Source organism: Capra hircus, chromosome 17 (genome assembly GCF_001704415.2).
Source record: "Capra hircus breed San Clemente chromosome 17, ASM170441v1, whole genome shotgun sequence".
Classification (NCBI taxonomy): Eukaryota; Metazoa; Chordata; class Mammalia; order Artiodactyla; family Bovidae; genus Capra; species Capra hircus.
The window spans coordinates 5,055,423-5,068,583 of record NC_030824.1 but is presented as its reverse complement, the minus strand read 5'-3'; the positions used below and the strand labels follow the sequence as shown (position 1 = coordinate 5,068,583).

Sequence of the window (13,161 nt, the reverse complement as noted above, 5' to 3'; positions counted from 1 at the left end):
GAAGGCCCTGTGCCAGAGCAAGGACAGCATTTTCAGAGGCCCGGATGGCCAGGATGGTCAGGAGGAGGAGGAAGTCTAACACACACAGCAGTTTGTTTTCCCGTCTGATCACTCAACTAGAGCAGAAGGCCCTTGCAGTCAGGACCTGGTCTGATTCATCTCTCCTCCGGCATCTTACACAGAGCCTGACACATAGCAGAAGCTCAGACAGTGACTGCCAAATGAAAAAGACATGTTATAATGAATGGACTTTCCCTGGCTGTGTGTCTGTTTTCCAGTACTCGGTGAGGGAACCTATTAGATGCTCCATCCAGAACTTGCCCTCTCTAAGTCCGCAGGGATCCGGAGAAGGGTACAGAGACAGACAGTGGTGTCTAGAAAAGCAGAAGAAAGGGCTTGCCAGACGACTCAGACACATGGTTGGGTGCCAAGTTCGGGAGGGCCTCTCTGGATGCAGACAGGACCTCTGGGGGTCAGCTCTCCCCACAAGCCTGAAGTAGAACCCGCTTGACTGGGAAGCAGAACTCCGGGGTTGCCTGGCTTTGCAGAGGAGCCTGGCAAGAGGAAGATGATTTGCAAGACTATGAGTGACTGTCTTTGGAGCAGTCCCTTGGAGGCAGGAGTGTCCTCAGAGGCTGCCCTGAGTCATAGATTTGCACAGTTGCCTCTGGTGGCCTTGGGGTCGGGCCAACCTGAGTCTCGTCTCCTCCACCTCCAGCTGTGAGACTCTGGACTTCTCTCTGGGCCTTGGCTTTTCTCATCTATAATGAGATTCCTGGAACATGGGTGTTTTGTGGCTGCTGGAGGCAGGAGTTAAGCCTCCCTTGCCCACTGCCTCCCTCCCTCCTCAATGATAAGTCACCCCCTTTCTCCCATTCTTAGCTGTCTGACTTCTAGAGCCTGGAATGAAGTGCTTATTCATTCAAGACATGTTTTCTGAGTATCTGCTATGAGCCAAGCACTGAAAAGGCTCTGATAGTTGCCAACTCAGCAGTAAAGCTTATATTGGAAAAGAGTGGGTTGACTGGTCTCTATAAACTCTGAAAAAAAAAAAATTGCTGTGCACTTACTGTGTGGCAGCACTAGGCTAGGCACTGGAGATACAGTTGTGAGAAAGGTGGAACTGTCTCCGCCCTCAGTGTCTAGTGAATGAGGACATGAAACTTTGTGCAGTGTGATAAAAGCAGTGATGGGGAGAGCAGGCATCTGTGTGAAATCATGGAGGGCTTTCAGGAGGTAGTGACTTCTGGGATGGGATGAAAGAAGATACGCAAGTGATGAAGAGAAATGAAGAGGGTCCAGACAGTGAGTTCAGCATGTGCAAAGTCTGGCAATGAGAGAGAAAGTGGCCCACTTAGTGGCTAAACGGGAGTTCAGTGTGTCTGGAGTGTGGAGGTTGGGTAGGGGTTACAGGTATTGTTTCACATGCTTTTCCGTGATGGTTTATCGCAGGATATTGAATACAGTTCTCTGTGCTCTACCATGAGCCCTTGTTTTTTGTGCATCCTACGTATAACCGTTTGCATCTGTGAATCCCAAGCTCCCAACCCTTCCCTCCCCCACCCCCTTCGCCCTCGGGAGCCGGAAGTCTGTTCTCGGTGTGCCTGTTTCTTCCTTGATGCGTTTGTTTGGGTCGTGTTCTAGATCCCACGTAGGAGTGACGTCGTATGGTGTTTGCCCTTGACTTGCTTCACTTACCATGGCCGTCTCCGGGTCTAGCCGTGTCACTGCGGGTGGCGGTGTGTCGCTCCTTATCACGGCTGAGGAGCGCTCCCGCATGTATATGCACCGCCTCTTCTTTACCCGCTCACCTGCTGATAGACATTCACGTTGCTGCCATGTCTTGGCTGCTGTGAACGCTGCTGCGGTGAGCACTGGGGTGCATTTATCTCTGCAAATTGTATCGATGGTTTTGTCAGGCTGCGTGCCCCAAGTAAGGTTGCTGGATCGTATGGCAGCTGTAGCCTCAGTGCTATGAGGGGCCTCCATACTGCTCCCCACGGGGCTCACCAGTTTACATCGCCACCGACAGTGTAGGCGCACCCCCTCTTCTCCACACCCTCTCCAGCATTTGTTATTTGTAGACATTTTAACGAAGCCATTCTGACCAGTGTGAGGTAATACCTCATGGTAGTTTTGATTTGCATTTCTCTAATATAAATTCAATTTTTAGAAATAATGCCCCCTCTTTATAAGAAGTATCTCCCTACCAGATTCGGACTTGAGGAACTACAAGTCTAGAGAGTGGTTAAGGTCGTTTCTCATGGAGGTGGTGAGGCAAGCTATTTTTCATGATTGAGTACTTACTGTCTGCAAGGTTATTCTCAAGTGTTAAATAATTTGCTCCTCCAAGTAATCCTAGGTGGAATATACAGCTATTATATAGCTCACCTTATTTCCACCTGCTTTCTCACCTCTTCACTTCGATGTCCAAGAGGCATCTCCAGTGAAGTCCCCAGACTTCAACCCCTTGATTCCCTTTCTCCAAACCTGTTTTGACTCATCTTCCCATCTCAGAAAGGAGTCGTCCATCCTGCCAGCTGCTCAGACCTGAAAGACATGGGGTTATTCTAGAGCAGGAGGACTCTGGTCAAGGTTCCACAGTGGCTTTTCCTGGCTGGTGGGCTGGGGAGCAGCTCCCTGATGTGCAGCATTTGCCAATTTCCTCGATGTAAATACTTACGCTGTGAAACCAGTTTCAAGCAATCAACACAACATCAACAGGCTCACCAAATGCCTGGACCCTTAACAATCAGCTCGTATGACCCAGAAAGAGCCACTGGTTCCAGCACACTGCCTGTGAACTGTAACAGGCAGAAGACAGGCAAAGATGGAGGGAACAGTGTTCCAGCCAAAAGGAACAGCATGCACTAAGGTCCAGAATCAGGAAGCGTGACTCTCTTATTATTCATCCATAACATGGAACATATGCTGAGCGTTTACTGCATCCCAGGCATTCACATCCCTTGTGAACAAACGCAGGCAGCAAGTCTGGTGGTTATCTCCACTTTACAGGTGAATAAACTCATTGAAGTAGAGGGCTTCCCAGGTGGCTCAGTGGTAAAGAATCCTCCTGCTGATGCAGGAAATGTGGGTTCAGTCCCTGGATCAGGAAGCTCTCCTAGAGAAGGCAGTGTCAACCCACTCCAGTATTCTTGCCTGGCAAATCCCATGGACAGAGGAGCCCGGCAGGCTACAGTCCATGGGGTTCACAAAGAGTCAGACACGACGGAGCGACTGAACACACACACGTGCATAGAAGTAGAACGGTGACTGTGATCACATGGCTGGGATTCAAACTCTGCTTGCCATGTCTCCAGGGTCTGGGGTCTTCACCAGCCTGTGAGAGGACCTAGCCTGTCTGTCTGGAGCTCAGAGATAGAGGGGGCACGACACCAATGAGGAAGCCTTGGGATCAGGCAGGGCCTTGAAGGCCACATCAGGGAGTCTGGACGTGCCCACACCGGGCAGCAGGGGAAGGGGTTCAGGCAGCTAACAGGATTAAAGCATGGCAAGAGGGAGCTGAGCCCTCGGGGTCACCAGCCCGGGTCTCTCCACGGCAAACCCCAGCACACACTTGGCAGAGCAGTATCTGGGCCTGGCGCCCACTTCCTCCCACGGAGGGAGAGAAAATAGCATCTCACTAGCGAGGAAGCCACGCAGCCCAGGAGCTGCTGGCTTTAATTTATCTTGCTTGGTTTCCGCTGACAGTTTTAGTAAACCAATTTGGCTTTGATAGTAAAAATAATTCCATCCTCAGGGCCCCTCACGTGGCCTAAGTGTTTGCAATTGTTATTTATCACATCGGGGAAGGGGAAAGAGTTTGCACTGCTGGACCAGCTGGGTAGGTGGCCTGTAGTAGGTGCTGGAATGTTTGCTGAGTCATGAGGCCCTCAGCCATCTGTGGCCCGCGAGAGGAGACTCTTCTCCCCCTTGTCTTCTGGGCCCACCTCTTGATGCTGTGGGCATTAGGATAGCGGCTCTAATTAGTCACCATTTATGAAAGACCTACTGCGTGCCGGGCCCTGAGCTGCATCATTCATCCCAGAGAGCAATAATGAATGTGAACATTATTACATGGAGATAATAATTACATAATTTAGTGCTAATGTGAGCAGAGATAATTGCAGAGGGGTAATTACCCAAATTTAGAGATAACGTACGCAGAGCACATCACATGGGGCCCGGCATGTAGTTGGCGCTTCTTAAATGAGGACTCGGAGAAGGCAATGGCACCCCACCCCAGTACTCTTGCCTGGCAAATCCCATGGACAGAGGAGCCTGGTGGGCTGCAGTCCATGGGGTCGCGAAGAGTTGGACATGACTGAGCGACTTCACTTTCACTTTTCACTTTCATTCATTGGAGAAGGAAATGGCAACCCACTGCAGGGTTCTTGCCTGGAAAATCCTAGGGACGGGGTAGCCTGGTGGGCTGCCGTCTGTGGGGTCGCACAGAGTCAGACACGACTGAAGCCACTTAGCAGCAGCAGCAGCAGCAGCAAATGAGGACTGCAGGTGCCAGGGATCCTCGTGAGTCCATCTTGATCCCCACTGCTTTGTGGATTTGGGAATGACACCACAGAGAGTGAAGCGGCTGCTTCAGGTCACACAGCTAGGGAAGGACAGAGCCAGGGTTGATGTGCACACCGTAGCCTCCACTTGCATTGACTTGAACAGCCTTTTGGGGGCATCAGCTATATGTCTCAGTGATGAAGCTGGAAGGCTCCCAGGCCTCCAACAACTCACAGGTCAGGAAGGGAAGTAGGACCATAAACAGACAACCCCGCGGAATACAGGCACAGTGCTGTGGCTGGAGGGGGTGGGTTGGGGCACTGGGGTTATGGAAATGTCACAGAGAGGGTGGCCTCCAAGCAGGATTCTGAGGAGTGTCCTTTGGTCAAACTGTAATGGCAGAAGGGCATTGCCCGAGCGGCCCCTATGGACAAAGGACTCAAGCAGTGTTACAGGATGCCCTGAACTGCAGCAGTTACCCTGTTCAGTTCAGTTCAGTTCGGTGGCTCAGTCCTGTCCGACTCTGTGACCCCATAGACTGCAGCATGCTAGGCTTCCCAGTCCACCACCAACTCCCAGAGCTTGCTCAAACTCATGTCCATTGAGTCAGTGATACCATCCAAGCTTCTCATCTTCTGTCGTCCGCTTCTCCTCCTACCTTCAATCTTCCCCAGCATCAGGGTCTTTTCCAATGAGTTGGCTCTTCGCATCGGGTGGCCAAACTATTGGAGCTTCAGTTTCAGTATCAGTCCTTCCAATGAACACCCAGGACTGATTTCCTTTAGGATGGACTGGTTGGATCTCTTTGCAGTCCAAGGGACTCTCAAGAGTCTTCTCCAACACCACAGTTCAAAAGCATCAATTCATCAGTGCTCAGCCTCCTTTATAGTCCAACTCTCGTATCCATACATGACTATTGGAAAAACCATAGCTTTGACTATTTGGACCTTTGTCGGTAAAGTAATGTCTCTGCTTTTTAATATGCTATCTAGCTTGGTCATAGCTTTTCTTCCAAGGAGTAGCAGTAATTAGAACCCTCTAATTGTGTTGTCAGTATCATAGGTAAGAAGGTGGGTAGGATGAGTCAGGAGCCCCCAGACTGTACCTCCTGCACACCCAAAATACCTAGTCCCTGACCCACCTTGTACTTCCCAGTTCCATCAGGAATCCGCTGCTTACCCTAAAGTGCGTCTGGATGTGAATCTTTTAAATCCTTCAGAATTTTTTTTTTTAATATATTTATTTATTTATTTGGCTGTGCCAGGGTCTTAGTTGCAGTACACAGGATCTTTGGTCATCTTTGCAACACATAGGGTCTTACCACAGCTAAGAGACCTAGTTCCCTGAGCGGGGATTGGACCCTGGCCCCCTGTGTTGAGAGCATACAGCCTCAGTGACTGGACCAGTATGGAAGTCCCTGAATCCTCTCTCTTCTTTCTCCTTCTTGCTCTCTCAAAACGTAAAGCATAAAACAGGGAATACAGAAACTAAGGCGTGCTTGGAGAAGAGGCTCGAGGATGGAATACCTGGCAGGAGGCCCAGAGAGGGAAGGTGGCTTGCCCAGCACTGCATAGCAAGTTAGAGTTAGGCCCTGAAAGACAGCCTGAGCGTGGTTGCAAGAGCTGGGCCCTGGGGCCACAAGCTTGGAGGTGCCGCCTGCCAGACACGAAGTTTCTAGAGTCAAAGAGTTGTTGTTCAGTAGCTAAGTCATGTCTGACTCTTCAAGACCCCATGGACTGCAGCACCAGGCTTCCCTGTCCTTCATTATCTCCTGGAGTTTGCTCAAACTCATATCCATTGAGTCAGTGATGCCATCTAACCATTTCATCCTCTGTCTCAGCCTTTCCCAGCATCAGAGTATTTCCCAATGAGTTGGCTCTTTGCATCAGGTGGCCAAAGTATTAGAGCTTCAGCATCAGTCCTTCCAGTGAATTTTGAGGGTTGATTTCCTTTAGGATGGACTGGTTGGATCTCCTTGCAGTCCAAGGGACTCTCAAGAGTCTTCTCCAACACCACAATGTGAAAGCATCAATTTTTTGGTGCTCAGCCTTCTTTATGGTCCAACTCTCACATGCATATATGACTGTTGGAAAAACCGTAGCTTATACTATATGGATCTTTGTTGGCAAAGTGATGTCTCTGCTTTTTAATGCTCCGTCTAGGTTTGTCACAGCTTTTCTTCCAAGGAGCAAGCGTCTTTTAATTTTGTGGCTACAGTCACCACCCGAAGTGATTTTGGAGCCCAAGAAAGTAAGATCTGCCACCGCTTCTGCATTTCCCCATCTGTTTGCCATGAAGTGAGGGGACCAGATGCCATGATCTTCATTTTTTGAAGTTTGAGTTTGAAGCCAGCTTTTTCTCTCTCCTCTTTAACCCTCATCGAGAGGTTCTTAATTCCTCTTCACTTTCTGCCATTAGAGTGGGTATCACCTCTTTTAGGGTCAGAGAGAGTTCCTTTCAACCCTGACTCTGCTGCTTACAGACTCTGCATTTTCAGGAAGGTGACAGAAGGTGGCTGCCTTGCAATGGGATATTTTGTTTATATCCCCAGGGCCTGGCACACAGTAAGTGCTCAATAAATATCTGTTGAATAAAAGAGAGAGAGATCTTGAGTGTGTATGTTTATTAAACAACCTGTAAAGTTCTCAGTAAGGTTTCTGGCATCAAATTGGCAAATAGTCGTCCCTACTATATGCCAGACTTTATGGCAAACACTTGGCAGGAATTATTTCATGAATGATGATGGCAGTTATCATTGGCGTCAAAATCAGTATCTAAATTCATTGAGCACTTCCTGTTTGCCAGCCACTAAGTGCTCTTCAAGTCATTTAACTCTCACTTGAGAAACATGTATGATCACGTTGTGATTGCCCCCATTTTACAGATGGGAAAACTCAAGAGGCTCAGAGAGGTGAAGTCACTTGCCCACGGTCACACAGCTAGAAAGAAACCAAGCGGGATTTGAACCCAGGTCTCTGGGGCCAAAATCCAATATTATAACCGCACAGTAAATGGTAATGAGGTGTTCAGCAAAGGAGAAATGCCTTAACTCATTTTACAGAAGGAAAAAGTGAGGCTCAAAGAGATGCCCTCCTCCCTTTTCCTGGACACCTACTTCATATATATATATATATATATATATATATATATATATATATATATATTTCTGGAAAAATGAAATTTCAGCCAAGCTCCAGTTTGCTTTTCTTGGGTCCACAGTGGAGCACAGCCCCAAATCTCTCCCTGTTTATGGACCCCAGAACAATCCATCAGCCAAGAAATAAAAGAACCTAATAACAAACCCCAGTAACCATATGATTGATAGCTATGGAAATGTCTCTTCAGCTGCTGCCAACCCGTTCTGTGCTAAGTCAATTCCAAGCCCTAAAAATTAAGTGCCTGTCCAGGGGCACTCCTGTTCATCAAACAGATATAGCTTCTTTGTGCGGTGAGAACTCAGCCCAAAAGCCAAGCAAGAAGGGAGAGCTGAGAGTTGAGGGCAGGCACTTCCCTGCTGGTCCAGTGGTTAAGAATCCACACTGCAATATGAGGGACAGGGTTACGATCTCCGGTTGGGGAACTAAGATCCTAAGTGCCACCACTGCTGAGCCCAAGCACTCTGGAGCCTGCGCAGCACAACTAGAGAGCCCACACACAACTAGAGAGCCCACACGCCACGACTAGAGAGCCCACAGCCACAACTAGAGAGAACTAACAACGGTCCACAAACTAGAGAGACTACACGTCACAACTAGAGAGCCCACACACCACAACTAGAGAGTCCACACACCACAACTAGAGAGACTACACGTCACAACTAGAGAGCCCACACACCAAACCACGAACTAGAGAGCCCACACAGCCACAACTAGAGAGAACTAAACAGGTCACAACTAGAGAGCCCCACCACACCACAACTAGAGAGCCCCACACACCACAGACTAGAGAGCCCACCACACGCCCCACAACTAGAGAGCCCACCACCACCCACAACTAGAGAGCCACACCACAGCCCACCACACTAGAGCACAACTAGAGAGCACACCACACTAGAGAGCCCACACACACAACTAGAGAGCCCACACACCACAACTAGAGAGTCCACAGCCACAACTAGAGAGCCCACACACCACAACTAGAGAGCCCACAGCCACAACTAGAGAGTCCACAGCCACAACTAGAGAGCCCACAGCCACAACTAGAGAGCCCACACACCACAACTAGAGAGTCCACACACCACAACTAGAGAGCCCACACACCACAACTAGAGAGCCCACACACCACAACTAGAGAGCCCACAGCCACAACTAGAGAGTCCACAGCCACAACTAGAGAGCCCACACACCACAACTAGAGAGCCCACAGCCACAGCTAGAGAGCCCATGTGCTGCGATGAAATATCCTGCGTGATGACACAAAGCTCCTGCATGCCACTAATATATATTTTTAAAGAGTTGAGGGCAGCCCCCAAGAAGCACAGACACTCAATGTGTTAGTCGGTCAGTCGTCTCCGACTCTGCCACCCCGTGGACTGTAGCCCGCCAGGCTCCTCTGTCCATGGGATTCTCCAGGCAAGAACACTGGGGTGGATTGCCATTCCCTTCCCCAGGGGATCTTCCCGACCCAGGCATCGAACTCGGGTCTCCTGCATTGCAGGCAGATTCTTTGTCATCTGAGCCACTAGGGAAGCCATATCCACACAGCAAGCATAAATCATGAAGAGAAATGGCCACAATAGAAAGCAAGCCCTCCAGTCCAGTGGTGGAGAGAGAAGGGATTTTTTTTCCAGAGCCAAACACTCTAGGGAATCTCAAGCAGCACAGTTCATAGAGCCCAAATTTCACCCTGTTTCACATGAGGAAACTGTGGCCCAGAGATGGGGAAAGACTTCCGAGATTGCCTTCTCAGTCAGCTATTGCCATATAACAAACCGCTCCAAATTCAGTGACAAGAAACAGCAAGTTTGTGTCATGTCTCATGAGTCTGCAGGTCAGCAAGGAGGGTTCTCCTGGTCTGAGCTGACTCCCTCCTGTGTCTGTGGGCAACTATGGACTAGGGAGGTGGCCCCGTGGGTCGACGGCTGGCCTTACGTATTTGGGGTGGGCTGGCTGTCAGTCTAGGCAGCCGTAGCCTTGGATGGCTCACCTCTACTCTGTGGGTCTCTCATCGTCCAACAGCTGGCTTGGGCTCCTTCCTGTAGTGACTGGCCAGCATTCCACAGCCATGAGCAGAAGCATTCACGGCCTGTTGAGTGAGCCTAGACCAGGAATTGGTGTGACATCACTGGTATCCTATGGTGAATCACAAAGCAAGGGCCAGACCAGATTCAGGGGATGGAGAAGTGGACTCCATCTCTTGGTGGCAGATGTTTGAGAGCCTCCCTACAAAGGGTCTGGACGCAGAGGGGCCCCCATAGCTTTGAAATCATTTCTGCACTCAAGCTACCACACCCAACAAAGAGTAGGGGTGAGAACTCAGGTCTCCTGGTCCCAGTCCGAAGCTCCAAATGATATCCCTGTGCACAACTGTCCCTAGGAGATGACTATCATTGTCCCCATTTTACAGATAAAGAAACTGAGGCCCAGAGAAGTGAAATAACTTGCCTATGATCCCACAGCTATAAATTCTACCCAGGGCTCAGTGCCTGGCTTAAAGAATCAGAAAATGTTTCTTTCTCCACCTGATGCTTCTTAACATGTGGAAGGCACTCTCAAAAGATCCTGAGACTTTTTCAGGAAGAGGAAAAGGCTTTCTTTTTACCTGTCATAGAGGATGGTGACTGCAGCCATGAAATTTAAAAATACACTTGCTCCTTGGAAGGAAAGCTATGACTAACCTAGATAGCATATTAAAAAGCAGAGACATCACTTTGCTGACAAATTCCATATAGTCAAAGCTATGGTTAAGCATATTCAAAAGCAGAGACATTACTTGGCCGACTAAGGTCCGTCTAATCAAGGCTATGGGTTTTACTGTGGCCATGTATGGATGTGAGAGTCGGACTGTGAAGAAGGCTGAGCACCAAAGAATTGATGCTTTTGAACTGTGGTGTTGGAGAAGACTCTTGAGAGTCCCTTGGACTGCAAGGAGATCAGCCCTGGGATTTCTTTGGAAGGAATGATGCTAAAGCTGAAACTCCAGTACTTTGGCCACCTCATGCGAAGAGTTGACATTGGGAAAGACTCTGATGCTGGGAGGGATTGGGGGCAGGAGGAGAAGGGGACGACAGAGGATGAGATGGCTGGATAGCATCACTGACTCGATGGACGTGAGTCTGGGTGAACTCCGGGAGTTGGTGATGGACAGGGAGGCCTAGCATGCTGCAATTCATGGGATTGCAAAGAGTCAGACACAACTGAGCGACTGAACTGAACTGAACTGATGGTTTTTCCAATAGTCATGTACGGATGTGAGAGCTGGACCATAAAAAAAGCTGAGCACTGAAGAGTTGATGCTTTTGAACTGTGGTGCGGAGAAGACTCTTGAGAGTTCCTTGAACTGCAAGGAGATCAAACCCATTGATCCTAAAGGGAATCAGCCCTGAATATTCATTGGAAGGACTGATGCTGAAGCTGAAGCTCCAATACCTTGACCACCTGATACAAAGAGCTGACTCATTGGCAAAGATCCTGATGCTGGGAAAGATTGAAGAAGGCAGGAGGAGAAGGGGACGACAGAGGATCACCAACTCAATGGACATGAGTTTGAGCAAACTCCAGGAGATAGTGAAGGACAGGGAAGCCTGTTGTGCTGCAGACCGTGGGATCGAAAAGAGTGAGACACAACTTAGCAACTGAACAACAACAACAGAGGAAGTTTTGAGTTCAGGTCCTAACTCTGCACCTCATTGGCTCTGTGACCTTGGATGAATCACTTTACTTCTGTGAGCTTCAGTTCCCTGTCTTTAAAAGGAGGATGATATTAATAGAGTCCCCACCTCTTAGAGTTCCTGGGAAGGTGGAACTCCTGGCAAGGGCCTGACACCATGCACACACTCAGTAGTCCACTTGGCAGCTGTGATGATGATGACGATTAACTCCTTCCATGATGTGTGTACAAATTGAGCTCTATTATACAACTATACACACACACACACACAAATGTTGCCCCCAACTTCGGGCACTGAGGGATGAAGAAGCTTCATCCTAGGGCACTCCCCAGACGTCCTGCCTAGCTGGTCACTCCCCTTCCCCCGTTGTTGGTGTGAGTGGTAACTGGGAAACGCAGTCCTAGGACAGGTCCTCCCCAACACATGCCCGTTTCCACTCCTCGGCTGTGCCAGCTCTTTGCAGCCTTGGCATCTGCAACCGCGGGACCGCCCCCCTCCACCCCCCATCTCAAGCCTGGCTCCTGCCTTGCTGGTGCTCACCTAGGAGCCCACGGCACTCAGATGCAGTTAGATCTGACGTCCCACGAGCCGCACCGCTTGTCTGATGTGCAGTGACCCTGGCACTTCCTCTCCAGCCGGTGCTCGGTGAGGACCCACCACATGCCTGGCATTGCATTAGCTTATCAGAGGCTTGGAGAAAGCACTCATTTACTGCATGCCAAACTCTTTAGAGTACATCACCTTTGTCAACTTAGTTAATTCTCTAAACAACCCACGAGTTCACATGGTGGGGTCTGGCAGCCAGGCGGGGGCAGAGGCTCCAAGCATGGTCCTGTGGCGGCCGGGGGGCCCCTGTGCAGCTACGTCACACCTTCAGGGGGAGCCCGGGGGAGCCCTCGAGGTTCCCAATGGTTGGCTTTTTCCTGGAGGACCATTCCTGCCCTCCCGGAGCCTGCCCTGGGTTGCACGGGATGTGTTTTGGCAGCTGAGATGAGCCACACCAGGCTGTACGAGGGGGACTCAGTGACAGCAAACAGATCCGGCAGCTGTCAGCTCCTGCTGCGACAGCCCGGAGCATCTTCCCAGGGCCGTGTCTCTCTGCACAGGAGTGTGTGTGTGTGCGCGCATGTGTGCACTCACACACCATGCACCACAACCACACAGATACATGCACACCCCACATGTCACACACGTACACAACACAAACATCACACACCACATACAGATCACAACATGCACACCACACATATCACACATACCCCACACACACTACACACACACCACACACACCACACCACACACACACAACACAACACACACACTACACACACTATACATACAACACAACACACAACACGACACAGACACCACAGACACTACACACGTACCCCACACACACTACACACACACCACATACAGCACACCACACACACACAACACAACACACACTACACACACTATACATACAACACAACACACAACACGACACAGACACCACAGACACTACACACGTACCCCACACACACTACACACACACCACATACAGCACACCACACACACTACACACACAACACACAACACAACACACTACACACACAACACACACACTACACACATACCCCACACACACATACACACACACACCACACACACACACACACACCCCACACCACACACACTACACACATACCCCACACACACCACACACACACCACACACACCCCACACCACACACCACACACACATACCCCACACACACCACACACACACACACACACCACACACCACACCCCACACCACACACACCACACACACCCCCA

General features: G+C 49.9%; 1 protein-coding gene across 1 annotated transcript in view; it reads left to right on the top strand.

The window, feature by feature from the left end:
* SEZ6L (seizure related 6 homolog like) overlaps positions 1 to 13,161 on the top strand; it is a 74,031-nt gene that overhangs the window by 21,759 nt on the left and 39,111 nt on the right.